The sequence below is a fragment of the Haematobia irritans genome, chromosome 1 (assembly GCF_050003625.1).
Source record: "Haematobia irritans isolate KBUSLIRL chromosome 1, ASM5000362v1, whole genome shotgun sequence".
Taxonomy (NCBI): Eukaryota; Metazoa; Arthropoda; class Insecta; order Diptera; family Muscidae; genus Haematobia; species Haematobia irritans.
Window position 1 is genome coordinate 154,930,397 of NC_134397.1, and position 16,683 is coordinate 154,947,079.

Below are 16,683 nucleotides of genomic sequence, written 5' to 3' on the forward strand. Positions count from 1 at the left end.
ATAAGATGGAAAGATGTTCATGTCAGTCTTCTACCACACAAGGGTGTTTCACTAAACGAAAATGATAAAGAATCTTAATGTTGTCATGTAAACCATAACACACTTTTTCAAAAAAAAAAACCTAGGTCCAATTTTCCTCAAAATTTCAGTGAGTAGTCAGTATGGCCCGCTGGATATATATTTGTTTATATTTCAGAATTAGTAAACCCTAGTGTTGCAATCTGCCAATTGTCAGCTCTATCGTAACGATGGTCATTTTTGAGGGTAAACTCATGGAAAATGCAGTACTATAGTACTTTTTTCAATACTTTCTCACCCTGGTCAGTACCGTAGCACCCCGCGAATGATTTATTACATGCGGGAAGAAACTCTCAATCTTGTAAAAGTTATAGTCAAAAAGAAGGTTCTATTCAATTTTGTCCAAATTTTATATCTATAGAAAATTTTTTGTCAAAATTTTATTTCTATAGAAAATTTTGTCAAAATTTTATTTCTATAAAAAAATTTGTCAAAGTTTTATTTCTATAGAAAATGTTGTCAAAATTTTACATCTGTAAAAAATTTTGTCAAAATTTTACTTCTGTAAAAAATTTTGTCAAAACTTTATTTCTATAGAAAATTTTGTCAAATTTTATTTCTAAAGACAATTTTGTTAAAATTTTGCTTCTGTAGAACATTTTGTCAAAATTTTATTTTTATAGAAAATTTGTCAAAATTTTATTTCGATAGAAAATTTTGTCAAAATTTTATTACTATAGACAATTTTGTCAAAACTTTATTTCTATAGAAAATTTTGACAAAAATTTATTTCTATAGAAAATTTTAGCAAATTTTTTTTCTATAGATATGTTTATTTCTATAGAAAATTTTCTTAAAACATAATTTGTATACCCGTGTAAAAATTGGGGGATCTGATTTGATATGATTAGATCTGAGCCAAGACATGGCCAGATCTGAGCTGATCCGAAAAATGGTTATATCTGGTCAGATCTAAATGCTATGAAATTGGATCTGATCAGATCTCAAAAATGAGACACATCTAATCAGATCTAATTAGATATAATTGTATATTATTTGATACAATTATATCTTTCGAGATCTTTCAAGGCATAAAAGCCCATAATTTGTATATAATGTATAGAACCCATTTATTAGAACGTATGATAGATGTAAATAGAAGAAACTTTTGTTATTTGAAACTTAACAAGTGCAATTTACGCAATTAATAGCAGTAAAACGTATTAAATTAAATTTACAATATAAATATTAAAATCATCTTGACTAATGAGGCTCCATCCACTTCGGCGCCTGCGTCAATAAGCAAAATTGCTTAGAAAACCAAGAAGGTATTGTTGAGAAGCCCCATCCTCAAGGTACGACTGTTTGGTGATGTCCGAGTGGGACATATATTAAAAAGGACGACTTGCTCAGAAATGTTATTGTATAATCAAAATCTACTAAATGTTTTTTAATGTTTGAATTTCTATTATTTAAGCAAACTACTAAGTTTTGGGCTGTACGTCTGTTATTCCAAACCAACAGATTGTTTGCTACTTTAGCAGAAAAACTGCTAAAACAACACTTTTTTGTTTACCGAAAAAACAGCAGTCAGTGTTTCCTATTAACAGCAGTCTTTTTATATGAGTATATTTCAAAATAAAAATTAATTTTGCAATCTACTTTGGATACTAAATAATGCTTTGGATGAGAGGTTAATTATACTCCAAACGCATGGGAACGACAAATACTAAATGGGTCTGTTAATTGCTTCTTTGCGCATTTTCAACAATTTATTTTTATTACACTTTTTGACGTCAACCAGCAGTATCCGATAAAACATTTAAAAACTGGCGCTGATCATATTATATCCATTTCCAAAACTGACTGCTTTAGATTGTTAAAACTATATGACGTGAAGGAGCTCAACCATGTTCTGAAACTCGAAAAACATGTTTGTAAATACTTTAAAATTTATTATGTAAGTCCGTTAAATAAACAAAAGTTGTTTTTCCCGTCTGTAACTTTGTGTATATATCTCGAATAGTTTTTTAGACGTATATTTCTAATATTTTTTTAATTTGTTCATGATTGTTTTTAATTATATTTTGGACCGTATTTAAACCCATATATAGTAAGATATGATGTTATATCTACCATATCTTATTAGATATAGTGCTATATACGGTCCTACCCAAGCATATATTATTAGATATGCCAGATATAATTAGATATTATACTATATATGATGAGATCTGCAATTATATCTAACCAGATCTAGCATCATCTGTGCATATCCTGAACTAATATCTGAACAGATCTAATTAGATCCAATTTGATATTATTAGATAGGATTGGATCCTCCAATTTTTACACGGGTAGACAATTTTGACAAAATTTTATTTATCTAGAAAATTTTCTCAAGATGTTATTTCTATAGAAAATTCTGTCAAAATTTTATTTCCATAGAAAATTTTGTCAAAAGTTTATTTCTATAGAAAATTTTGTCAAATTTTTATTTCCATAGATTTTTTAAATCTTAGTTCTATAGAAAATTTTGTCAAAATTTTACTTTTATAGAAATTCTGGACAAATGTTATTTCTATAGAAAATTTTATCAAAATTTTATTTCTATAGAAAATTGTGTCAAAATTTTATTTCTATAGACAATTTTGTCAAATTTTTTTTTCTATAGAAATGTTTATATCTATAGAAAATTTTCTTAAAATATTATTTGTATAGAAAATTTTCTCAAAATTTTTCTTTCTAGAAAATTTTTTTCTCTAGAAAATATTCTCAAGATGTTATTACTATAGAAAATTCTGTCAAAATTTTATTTCTATAGATTTTTTTTTTAAATCTTATTTTTATAGAAAATTTTGTCAAAATTTTATTTCTATAGAACATTTTGTCAAAACTTTATTTCTATAGAAAATTTTGTCAAATTTTTATTTCCATAGACTTTTTTAAATCTTAGTTCTATAGAAAATTTTGTCAAAATTTTATTATACCCTTCACCACTACTGTGGTATAGGGTATAATAAGTTTGTGCATTTGTATGTAACGCCAAGAAGGAAAAGTCTGAGACCCATCGTTTAGTATACCGATCGTCTTAGAATTAAATTCTTAGTCGATTTAGCGATGTCCGTCTGTCTGTCTGTCTGTCTGTTCATGTCTTTTTGTGCGCAAAGTACAGGTCGCAGTTTAAGTCCGATCGTCCTCAAAATTGGCACAGATTCGTTTTGGGGAACAAAGACGATCGCTATTTAATTTGGAAAAAATCGGTTCAGATTTAGATATAGCTGTCATATATATTTATCCTCGATCTGGTTATAATTGGCGTGTTTATCAACCGATGTTCTTCAAATTCCGTACATGCTAATATTTTATGAGTCTCGAAAAACTTGCAAAATATTATCCAAATCGGTTCAGATTTAGATATAGCTCCCATATATATCTTTCGTCCGATTTGGACTCATATGGCAACAGAGGCCAAAGTTTACTACCGATTTTCGTAAAATTTTGCACAGAGAGTAGAATTGACATTCTACCAATGCTTGCCAAATTTGATTGAAATCGGTTCAGATTTAGATATAGCTCACATATATAGCTTTCGTCCGATTTGCATTTATATGGCCTCAAAAGCTAGAGTTTTGTCCTGACTTGCTTTAAATTTTGCACGAGAGGTACGTTTAACGGTGTCGTTATGTGTGCCAAATTTGGTTAAAATCGGTTCAGATTTAGATATAGCTCCCATATATATCTTTCGTCCGATTTGCACTTATATGGCTTCAAAAGCCAGAATTTTGCCTGATTTGATTCAAAATTTGCACAAAGTGTACGTTTAATAATATGGTTAACTGTGCCAAATTTGGTTGCAATCGGTTCAGATTTAGATATAGCTCGCATATATACCTTTCGTCCGACCATACTATTAAACGCACTATACTATTAAACGCACTTAAAGGAGTGCGTTTAATAGTATGGTGGACTGTGCCAAATTTGTTTGAACTCGGTTCAGATTTAGATCTAGCTCCCATATATATATTTCATCCGATTTGCACAAAAGCCAGAGTTAAAGCCTGATTTGCTTCAAATTTTGTATATATACGCCAGAGTTGAGTAGAATGTTTCATATTTTAGACCCAATTTCAATGGGAGTTTCCTTCAGTTGACTCGATAGTTTCCACAGAGAATATATTTAATATGCTTTTTGGTCTAATTGGTTCAGATTTCGTAGTCATATTTCACACTGTAATACCACACTTTCCACAAAACGGTCGAGTTTTAAATAAACTAGGCCAAATAATATATCACAACCCACAATTGACCACATATAATGCCGATTTTTAACCACCATCCGTGTAAAAGCACCACTGTAGCAAAAATTTTAAATATTACTTAAATTTTCCTTTATCTCGATAATTCGTAAATATTATTTCGTACAATTAAAATTGCTCTAGCTTTATATTTGTAACTAACATTGTGTTTTATCCCAGGGTGTTAGCCGATTTAAATTTTAATTCTAGAGATTTTATACAAATACAAAAAATTGTCTCCATATTGTATATAAATTATATAAATATTTCTAATAAAACCCTTCATAATAACTCCCAACAAATTTGAAGGAGTCGAAATGGTAACACAAATTTTTGGTCTACATAGTGGTGAATGGTATAATATAGTCGGCCCCGCCCGACTTTAGACTTTACTTACTTGTTTTTATAGAAAATTCTGCATAAATGTTATTTCTATAGAACCTTTGATCAAATTTTGTTTTTCTATAGAAAATTCTGTCAAAAGTTTATTTTTATTAAAAATTCTGTCAACATTTTATTTCTATAGATTTTGTTTTAATTTTATTTATACAGAAAATTTTGTCCAATTTTTTTTCTATAAAATATTTTGTCAAAATTGTATTTCTATAGAATTTTTTTTCAAAATTTTATTTCCTTAGATTTTTTTGTTAATTATACCCTGCGCCACACTGTGGAACAGGGTATTATAAGTTAGTGCATATTTTTAAAGTTTGCGAAATGGTATTTCTACAGAGTTTTTATACCCACCACCATAGAATGGTGACGGGGGTATAATAAGTTTGTCATTCCGTTTGTAACACATCGAAATATTGATTTCCGACTATATTAAGTATATATATTCTTGATCAGGGAGAAATTCTAAGACGATATAACGATGTCCGTCTGCCCGTCTGTCTGTCTGTTGTAATCACGCTACAGTCTTCAATAATGAAGAAATCGTGCTGAAATTTTGCACAAACTCGTCTTTTGTCTGCAGGCAGGTCAAGTTCGAAGATGGGCTATATCGGTCCAGGTTTTGATATAGTTCCCATATAAACCGACCTCCCGATTTGGGGTCTTGGGCTTATAGAAATCGTAGTTTTTATCCAATTTGCCTGAAATTTGAAATCTAGAGGTATTTTATAACCATAAAGAGGCGTGCCAAAAATTGTGAGTATCGGTCCATATTTTGGTATAGCCCCCATATAGACCGATCTTCCGATTTTACTTCTTGGGCTTATAGAAACCGCAGTTTTTATTCAATTTATCTGAAATTGGAAATCTAGAGGTATTGTAGGACCACAAATACGTGTGCCAAAAATTGTGAGTATCGGTCCATGTTTTGGTATGGTCCCCATATAGACCGATCTCCCTATTTTACTTCTTGGGCTTATAGAAACCGTAGTTTTTATCCGATTTGCCTGAAATTGTAAATATTCTGGTATTTAAGGCTCACAAAAACGTGTATCGGATTAAGTTTTTATCGGTCCATTTGGTAATGCCTCCATATAGACCGATTTCTCTTCTTGAGAGTATAGAAGGCGCACTGATCATGAAAATTGCTTGAAACTGAATGTAAAATTTTCAGATTTTATTTCTCGGGTGAAAATCTACAGATTTAAGATTTCAAATCAAGGCGTTATTTTATAATTTTCTTGCACACTTACAAGACATGTTAATGATTCCTCTAAAACTCAAACAAAAATGGTTCTTATAAATCCAGAATCTGATATAGTCTTCATAGGTAAAATCTTTAAATTTATCTTCGTGAAGTGTACTGGTTGAACAGCTCTGCTTGATCTGTCCTCAAACCCTCTGAAATTTCAAAGGAAACCCTAATATTTGATTCATGGTGATGGGTGTTTAAGATTCGGCCCGGCCGAACTTACTACTATATATACTTGTTTTATTTAATTTTATTTCTATAGAAAAATTTGTAAAAATTTTTTTTCTATAGAATATTTTGTCAACATTTTATTTCTGTAGACAATTTTGTCAAAATTTTATTGCTATAGAAAATTTTATCAAAATTGTATTTCGTTGTTGTTGTTTTTTTGATTTCAGCTTAAAACCAAGCATTGCCTAAACTACAAGTGTAGCTTAACCAACAGAGGAAAAGAATAAAAAAACGAAACGAATGAAAAAAGAGGAAACACGCTCAAAATAAACCTAGCCAACTGCACTCAAATCGATGATTTGACGGTGGCAAAGGAAAAGAGATATGTTTGTACGAATTTATTTTGGCATAAGCCGGCTATCATGTAAAACCTTTTTTCGGAAGGTTCAAGTGTGGTTTACTTTTGGGTTTAGTGAACTGCCTGAATTTATACTGATAATTGGTTGATAGTTTTGCTGCAAGTAGAGGATGCTGATCATGAATGTGGTAATTCCGAAACGTGCGTCCATCCAACAATCTTGCAGTCTATAGGGCTTTGCCCAAATAAATGTGACAAACATTATTTTCCTCTGTTGATTAAGCTACACTTGTATGTTAGTTTAGTCAATGCATGGTTTTAAGCTGAAATTGAAAAACAACAACAATGCTTAAAGAACAAAACCAACAATAACAAATCAAAACGAATGAAAAATTTATTTCTATAGAAAATTATGTCAAAATTTTATCAAAATTTTATTTCTATAGACAATTTTGTCAAAATTATACTTCTGTAGAACATTTTGTCAAAATGTTATTTCTATAGAAAATTTTGTCAAAATTTTATTTCTATAGACATTTTTGTCAAAATTTTATTTCTATAGAAATGTTTATTTCTATAGAAAATTTTCTTAAAATATTATTTGTATAGAAAATTTTGTCAAAATTTTATTTCTCTAGAAAATTTTCTCAAGATGTTATTTCTATAGAAAATTCTGTCAAAATTGTATTCCTATATATTTTTTTAAAATCTTATTTCTATAGAAAATTTTGTCAAAATTTTATTTCTTTAGAATTTTGTTGTAATTTTAGTTCTAAGAAAATTTTGCGTAAATTTTGTCAAATTTTGTTAAAATTTTATTTCTATAGACAATTTTGTCAAAATTTTATTTCTAAAGAAAATGTTGTCAAAATTTTATTTCTATAGAAAATGTTGTCAAAATTTTACTTCTGTAGAAAATTTTGTCAAATTTTTATTCCCATAGATTTTTTAAATCTTAGTTCTATAGAAAATTTTGTCAAAATTTTACTTTTATAGAAAATTCTCTATAAATGTTATTTCTATAGAAAATTTTATCAAAATTTTATTTCTATGGAAAATATGTCAAAATTTTATTTCTCTAGACAATTTTGTCAAAATTTTATTTCTATGGACAATTTTGTCAAAATTTTACTTCTGTAAAAAATTTTGTCAAAACTTTATTTCTATAGAAAATTTTGTCAACATTTATCAAAATTTTATTTCTAAAGACAATTTTGTCAAAATTATACTTCTTTAGAACATTTTGTCAAAATTTTATTTTTATAGAAAATTTGCCAAAATTTTATTTCTCTAGAAAATTTTCTCAAGATGTTGTTTCTATAGAAAATTCTGTCAAAATTTTATTTCTATAGATTTTTTTTGAATTTTATTTCTATAGAAAATTTTGTCAAAATTTTATTTCTACAGAACAGCTTGTCAAAACTTTATTTCTATAGAAAATTTGGTCAAATTTTTATTTCCATAGATATTTTTAGATCTTAGTTCTATAGAAAATTTTGTCAATTTTTTATCTTTATAGAAAATTGTGTATAAATGTTAAAAATTTTATCAATTTTTTTCTATAGAAAATTCTATCAAAATTTTATTTTTATTAAAAATTCTGTCAAAATTTTATTTCTATAAATTTTTTTTAAGTTTCTTTATATAGAAAAATTTGTCTAAACTTTTTTTCTATAGAATAGAATTTTTTTCAAAATTTTATTTCCCTAGATTTGTTGTTATTTTTAAATTTTGCAAAATTGTATTTCTATAGAGTTTTTTATTTAATTTTATTTCTATAGAAAATTTTGTCAAAATTGTATTTCTATAGAGTTTTTTTAATTTTATTTATATAGAAAATTTTGTCAATTTTTTTCTATAGAATATTTTGTCAAAATTGTATTTCTATAGATTTTTTTTTTAAATTTTATTTCCCTAGATTTTTTTGTTAATTTTAAATTTTGCAAAATTGTATTTTATAGAGTTTTTTATTTAATTTTATTTCTATATAAAATTTTTTTTCTATAGAAAATTTTGTCAAAATTTTATTTCTAGAGACAACTTTGTCAAAATTTTATTGCTATAGAAAATTGTATTTCTATCGAAATGTTTATTTCTATAAAAAAATTTTCTTAAAATATTATTAGTATAGAAAATTTTGTTAAAATTGTATTTCTTTAGAGAATTTTCTCAAAATTTTATTTCTACAGAAATTCTGTCAAAATTTTACTTATATTAAAAATTCTTTCAAAATTTTATTTCTATAGATTTTTTTTATTCTTATTTCTATAGAACATTTTAGTTCTATAGAAAATTTTTCCAACATTTTATTTCTATAGAAAATTCTTTCAAAATTTTATTTCTATAGAAAATGGATAATATTTGTTTTTGTACTCTAATCCCGTATATCGAGTTCAAAGGAGACAAGTTTGCATTTTGTCCATTTTCATCAGAAGAATTTCTTTTATGCGGTACTTTCTTGAAGGTTTCCAATATCTACTACCCTATTCAATTTACTGCGCATATACTTGTCTCAGTCTTATCGAACCAACCCAAACAATGCTTGCATGCCTTCAGAATGTATGCACTTCATCTTAATTGCTTTTGATGTTTGTTTGTATTTGGTTCTCCTTACATCCGTTTCTAAACAGAATAGAGAATATGTTTTATTAAGTATAATTAATATTTCAACATTCCACTTTATGTTCGAACATATGTTCTTGATATAGAGAATACAATAGAATGGAATGGAAATCTATTGTCTTGCCCATGTCGTCCTATCACCGACCAATAATAACCCTCAAGCATTTTGATAAAGACCTTCTTCTTCTTTCCTTTCCTTGGCTTTGAATTACAAAACAAAAAAGGATAAGAAAGCAAACGAGTATCAATTTGAACCAACACAAACACAGTACTCGCACACACACACACATACAATCTTCAATAAGGATATGAATAACACTTAAAGTGAGAGAGAGCATTGTTTCAAGTGGAAATATTTCAATTAAGTCATCATTGATAGGAAATTCGATTAGTTTTTCACAAAATAAAGAAAAGTTTTAATTTTATAAAGCTTAAGGCCATAAATGAACAAAAGTTTTCCAAAACTATTCTAGTCAATATGATAATGGTCAATGAAGAAAGAAATGACTTTATTCGTATATATTGTGATTACTTTTAATTTCAATTTATTCATATTTTCTATAGAATTTTAATATTTTTCTTCTTCACTACTGAAAGTGATATATAGAACGTGGTACATCGAAATAAATTACACAATATTCGTTATTGTTGGGAAACAATATTTATGAATTGCTGTGAGGACCCACCGTGGAGCAATGGTTAGCATGTCCGACTTGCTGATAAAGGGTCTTGGGTTTAATCCCACGGTTCGACCGAACAACAAAATATTTTTAAGCTGTGGTTTATCCCTAGTGACATTTCTTCTGGGGGTGGCTATATATAACTATGGATCGATATGGACCACTTTTGGCATGGTTATTAGCGGCCATATACGAAGAGGCTCCCGAGATCAAATCTGCACGCAAAAAAATAATTCTTTCCTCTCAAACGAAATTTTAGACAAACAAAGTTCGTTTCTCATTTGCTATTCGTTGAAAGGAAGTGTATTTGGAAGAAAAGTATATACTTTTTGTGATAAACGTTTATTCTTTTCCAGGATGTAAAAACAATTTCATAAAGACTAACTAAAAAAAATTTTTTGTGGCTAATTGCATTTTCCCTCACATCTTTCTCACTTCCACGAAGTTTTTTAGTTCTTAGCACCTTTTTCTGTAATACAAACAATGTAGAAGAAATTATACGATTTTATAAATTTTAATTTTTTTTTACCTTTCGCCTGGACGGAGAATCAAACCGCGGACCATGCAATTTGTAAGCCAACACACTATCCACTGAGCTATGAAGCCGTTATTGTCATCATTAGAAAATTACCCATATAAGTTATATTTATATAGCATAGCTTGCGGCGCCCACGAGCCGATTAAACAAAGTTTATTTAACAGAAAAATACATTTAGTTGGGCACCGTGGAGCAGTGGTTGCTACGTCCGACTTGCATGCCAAGGGTCGTAGGTTCGATCCCTGCTAAGACCAAAGTTTTTTTACATATATTCCAGATATGGTCGGAAGATTCCGAAAAAATGTTTAACATTACATTCTACTATATTAAATTTTTACTATGAACTGTAAAATGTGCCTTATTAAAGACCTAAAGTCAGAAAAGAACAGTGTTTGATATAAACGAAATGAACTGTATTGTTGGTTCAAAAATAACTTTTTTTTTATTGAAAAAATAAAAATTTTGTACCAAACGAATTTTTTTTGGTGATAAAAGTGTATACTTTTCGAAGCAATTCAAAAAACTCTAACAAAAGAAAAACGTTTTCGGTACACGTTTTCCAAACGTTTTTATACCCTGCCCCACTCTGTGGAACAGGGTATTATAAGTTAGTGCATATGTTTGCAACACCCAGAAGGAGACGAGATAGACACATGGTGTCTTTGGCAAAAATGCTCACGGTGGGCTCTTGAGTCGATATAGCGATGTTCGTCTAGGTCGCAGTTTTAGTCCAATCGACTTCAAAGTTGGCACAGGTATGTGTTTTGGCTCAGAATAGATCCCTATTGATTTTGGAAGAAATCGGTTCAGATTTAGATATAGCTCCCGTTTATATATTTCGCCCGATATGGACTTATCGCCAGAGTTTTACCCTAATTTGCTTAAAATTTTGCACTAGGAGTACAATTAGTAATGTAGTCAAGTGTGCCAAATTTTATTGAAATCGGTTCAGACTTAGATATAGCTCCCATATATAGCTTTCGCCCGATTTACACTCATATCACCACAGAGGCCAATTTTTAACTCCGATTTAGTTGAAATTTTGTACAGGGAGTAGAATTAGCATTGTAGCTATGCGTGCCAAATTTGGTTGAAATCGGTTCAGATTTAGATATATCTCCCATATATAGCTTTCGCCCGATTTACACTCATATCACCACAAAGGCCAATTTTTAACTCCGATTAGTTGAAATTTTGCACAGGGAGTAGAATTAGCATTGTAGCTATGCGTGCCAAATTTGGTTGAAATCGGTTCAGATTTAGATATAGCTCCCATATATATGTTTTTCTGATTTCGGCAAAAATGGTCAAAATACAAATATTTCCTTGTAAAATCACCACTGCTAAGTCGAAAAGTTGTAAAAATGACTCTAATTTTCCTAAACTTCTATACATATATATCGAGCGATAAATCATAAATAAACTTTTGCAAAGTTTCCTTAAAATTGCTTCAGATTTAAATGTTTCCCATATTGTTTTACTAAAATTGTGTTCCAACCTAGTGCATTAGCCAACTTAAATTTTGAGTCTATAGATTTTGTAAAAGTCTATCAAATGCTGTCCAAATCGAGTGATATTTAAATGTATGTGTTTGGGACAAAGCTTTATATATAGCCCCAACACATTTGACGGATGTTATATGGTATCGAAAATTTAGATCTACAAAGTGGTGCAGGGTATAATATAGTCGGCCCCGCCCGACTTTAGACTTTCCTTACTTGTTTTTCTTTGCGTGTGGACATCGGTTTATATGAGGCCTATATAATTATAGACCGATATGGACCAGTTTTTGCATGGTTGTTAGTGGCCATATACTAACAAAACATAGAACATTTCAACCGAATCGGATGAATTTTACTCCTCCAACAGGCTCCGAAAACCAAATCTGGGGATCGGTTTATATGGGGGCTATAGATAATTATGGATCGATATAGATCAATTTCGACATGGTTGTTAGTGGCCATATACGTACACCACATACCACATTTAAAGGGGATCGGATGAAATTTGTTCCTCAAGAGGCTTCGGAGGTCAAATTTGGGAATCGGTTTATATGGGGGCAATATATAATTATGGACCTATATGGACTAATTTTAGCATGAATGTTGGAGACTATGTACTAATTTCACGTAAAAAAATTCAACCGGATCGGATGAAATTTGCTCCTCCAAGAGGATCCGCAAGCAAAATCTGGGATCGGTTCATATGGTGCCTATATATAATAATAGACCTATATTTGCCGTGTATGCCATAACCTATAACCTTTCACTATATTACCATATAAAAAATTTCACTGTAAATTTTCATTTTATGACACTCTAAACAAATTAAATTTGAATTTAAATTGAAATCAATTTAGCTTCAGTTTTTCATTTTGACTACCATAGAACTTGGAATTTCTTGAAAATGGCCAACAAATGCTGTTTTTCAATTTACTCCATTATTTGTTCAATGATTCGTATAAATTTAAAAAATTCATTTTCCTTGATTAAGGAATGCAATTGCTCGAGTTAAAGAAGTGGAACCAGAAGAAGAATGAAATGAAATACGTGTTGATTGCATATGAATGCAATCTTCTTGCCATGCTTAAAGTGGCCCAAAGAGGATTGTAGAATAGTGGGACATACTACATATTTCCCATACTAAAGAATATTTTCCTTAATATTGTAATTGAGTTTTCAAGAAGTTTTTCATAGAACAACGCATGGCTTTAGAATCGTAAACAAATATGGTCTGATAACCTAAACAATAGCGATTTACCTATTGGCTTATTTGGATTTTCCTCCAGGTGAAAGGGAATTGCGAAGCCGTTGATTTAGTTTTAATGATTTGTGGTTTCATAGTCAAAGAAATAATACGCATTTGATATATAAGTAGATTACAATAAACGTGTATTGTCCTTTATATTTCGAAATTAGAGAACAAAAACAAAAAAAAAAAAAAAAAAAACAAAAAACAAATATTAATCAACGAAAATAGCTTTTTTTCCAAAATATTACCCATTAAGATCTATATGCTTTTGCATGCGTTTGAACCTACAATCGAAGCACTTTTGCCACACTCTGATTGAGGTATCTCCAAACTAATCCCTGACAAAAAAAACTGGAATTTTCTATTGAAATAAAATTTTGACAAAATTTTCTATAGAAAAAAATTTTAACAAAATTTTCTATAGAAATAAAATTTTGACAAAATTTTCTACAGAAATAAAATTTTGACAAAATTTTCTATAAAAATAAAATTTTGACAACATTTTCTACAGAAATAATTTTTTTAATGATTTTTATTTAATAATCTCGGCTATAGGTCTATAAATTAAACTTGAAATTGTTGGTTTCTCGTTTTTTATTTTTCGATATTTCGGTTGACTTCACGTCAGAACCGTTTTCAAGCATTTTCTCCGCTGTCTTGCTGCTTCTCTGTCTGTTTTTCTACGGTGGATATATATAGGAAAATAAAATGACAAAATTTTCTATAGAAATAAAATGTTGACAAAATTTTCTATAGAAATAAAAATTTTACAAAATTTTCTGTAGAAATAAAATTTGGACAAAATTTTCTATAGAAATAAAATTTTGACGAAATTTTCTATAGAAACAAAATGTTGACAACATTTTCTATAGAAATAACATTTTGACAAAATTTTCTATAGAAATAAAATTTAAACAAAATTTTCTATAGATATAAAATTTTGACAAAATCTTCTGTAGAAATAAAATTTGGACAAAATTTTCTATAGAAATAAAATTTGAATAAAATTTTCTTTAGATATAAAGCTTGGACAACATAATATATATATAGTAATAAATTTTTTCTATAGAAATAAAATTTTGTGTAAAAATAAAATGATGACAACATTTTGAATAGAAATAAAATTTTGACAAAATTTTCTATTGAAATAAAATTTTGACAAAATTTCCTATAAAAATAAAATTGTGACAAAATTATCGATAAAAATAAAATTTTGAAAACATTTTCTATAGAAATAAAATTTTTTTGTAGAAATAAAATAATGACACAATTTTCTATAGAAATAAAATTTTGACAAAATTTTCGATAGAAATAACAGTTTAAGAAAATTTTCTATAGAAATACAATTTTGACAAAATTTTCTATAGAAATAAAATTTTAACAAAATTTGCCATAGAAATAAAATTTTAAGAAAATTTTCTATTGAAATAAAAGTTTGACAAAATTTTCTATAGAAATAAAATTTTGACAAAATTTCTATAGAAATAAAATTTTGACAAAATTTTCTATAGAAATAAAGTTTTGACAAAATTTTCTATAGAAATAAAATTTTGACAAAATTTTCTATAGAAATAAAATTTTGACCAAATTTTCTAAAGAAATAAAATTTTGACAAAATTTTCTATAGAACTAAAATTTTGACAAAATTTTCTATAGAAATAATTTTTTTTTTTGTAGGAATAAAATTTTGACACAATTTTCTATAGAAATAAAATGTTGACAAAATTTTCGATAGAAACAACATTTTGTGAAAATTTTCTATAGATATACAATTTTGACAAAATTTTCTATAGAAATAAAATTTTAACAAAATTTGCTATAGAAATAAAATTTTAAGAAAATTTTCTATAGAAATACAATTTTGACAAAATTGTCTATAGAAATAAAATTTTTACAAAATTTTCTATAGAAATAAAATTTTGACAACATTTTCTATAGAAATAAAATACTGACAAAATTTTCTATAGAAATAAAATTTGACAAAACTTTCTATAGAAATACAAATTTGACAAATTTGTTTATAAAAATAAAATTGTGAACATAAAAGTTAATAGAAATAAAATTGTGACAAAATTTTCCACAGAAATAAAATTTTGAAAATAAATTTTCTAGAGATATAAAATTTTGACAAAATTTTCTATAGAAATAAAATTTTGACGAAATTTTCTATAGAAATAAAATTTTACAAAATTTTACTTAATTTTCTATAGAAATACAAATTTGACAAAATTTTCTATAGAAATAAATTTTTTACAAAATTTTCTATAGAAATAAAATTTTGAACAAATTTTCTATAGAAATAAAATTTGACCAAATTTTCTATAGAAATACAAATTTTTCAAAATTTTCTATAGAAATAAAATTTGACCAAATTTTCTATAGAAATAAAATTTTGACAAAATATTCTATAGAAATAAAATTTTGACAAAATTTTCTATAGAAATAAAATTTTGACAAAATTTTCTATAGAAATAAAATATTGACAAAATTTTCTATGGAAATACAAATTTGACAAATTTGTTTATAAAAATAAAATTTTGAACAAATTTTCTATAGAAATAAAATTTGACCAAATTTTCTATAGAAATACAAATTTTACAAAATTTTCTATAGAAATAAAATTTGACCAAATTTTCTATAGAAATAAAATTTTGACAAAATATTCTATAGAAATAAAATTTTGACAAAATTTTCTATAGAAATAAAATTTGACCAAATTTTCTATAGAAATAAAATGTTGACAAAATTTTCGATAGAAACAACATTTTGTGAAAATTTTCTATAGATATACAATTTTGACAAAATTTTCTATAGAAATAAAATTTTAACAAAATTTGGTATAGAAATAAAATTTTAAGAAAATTTTCTATAGAAATAAAATTTTGACAAAATTGTCTATAGAAATAAAATTTTGGCATAATTTTCTACACAAGTACAAATTTGACAAATTTATTTTTAAAAATAAAATTAAAAAAAAATCAGTAGAAATAAAATTTTGGAACAAAATTTTCTATAGAAATAAAATTTTGACAAAATTTTCTATAGAAATAAAATTTTGACAAAATTTTCTATAGAAATAAAATACTGACAAAATTTTCTATAGAAATAAAATTTGACAAAACTTTCTATAGAAATACAAATTTGACAAATTTGTTTATAAAAATAAAATTTTGAACAAAAAAGTTAATAGAAATAAAATTGTGACAAAATTGTCCACAGAAATAAAATTTTGAAAATAAATTTTCTAGAGATATAAAATTTTGACAAAATTTTCTATAGAAATAAAATTTTGACAAAATTTTCAATAGAAATAAAATTTTACAAAATTTTACTTAAATTTTCTATAGAAATACAAATTTGACAAAATTTTCTATAGAAATAAAATTTTGACAAAATTTTCTATAGAAATAAAATTTTGAACAAATTTTCTATAGAAATAAAATTTGACCAAATTTTCTATAGAAATAAAATCTTGACAAAATTTTCTATAGAAATAAAATTTTGACAAAATATTCTATAGAAATAAAATTTTGATAAAATTTTCTATAGAAATAAAATTTTGACAAAATTTTCTATAGAAATAAAATTTTGACAAAATTTTC

General features: G+C 26.8%; 1 pseudogene; it reads right to left on the reverse strand.

Moving 5' to 3' along the window:
* LOC142232662 (uncharacterized) overlaps positions 1-16,683 on the reverse strand; it is a 179,015-nt pseudogene that overhangs the window by 112,098 nt on the left and 50,234 nt on the right.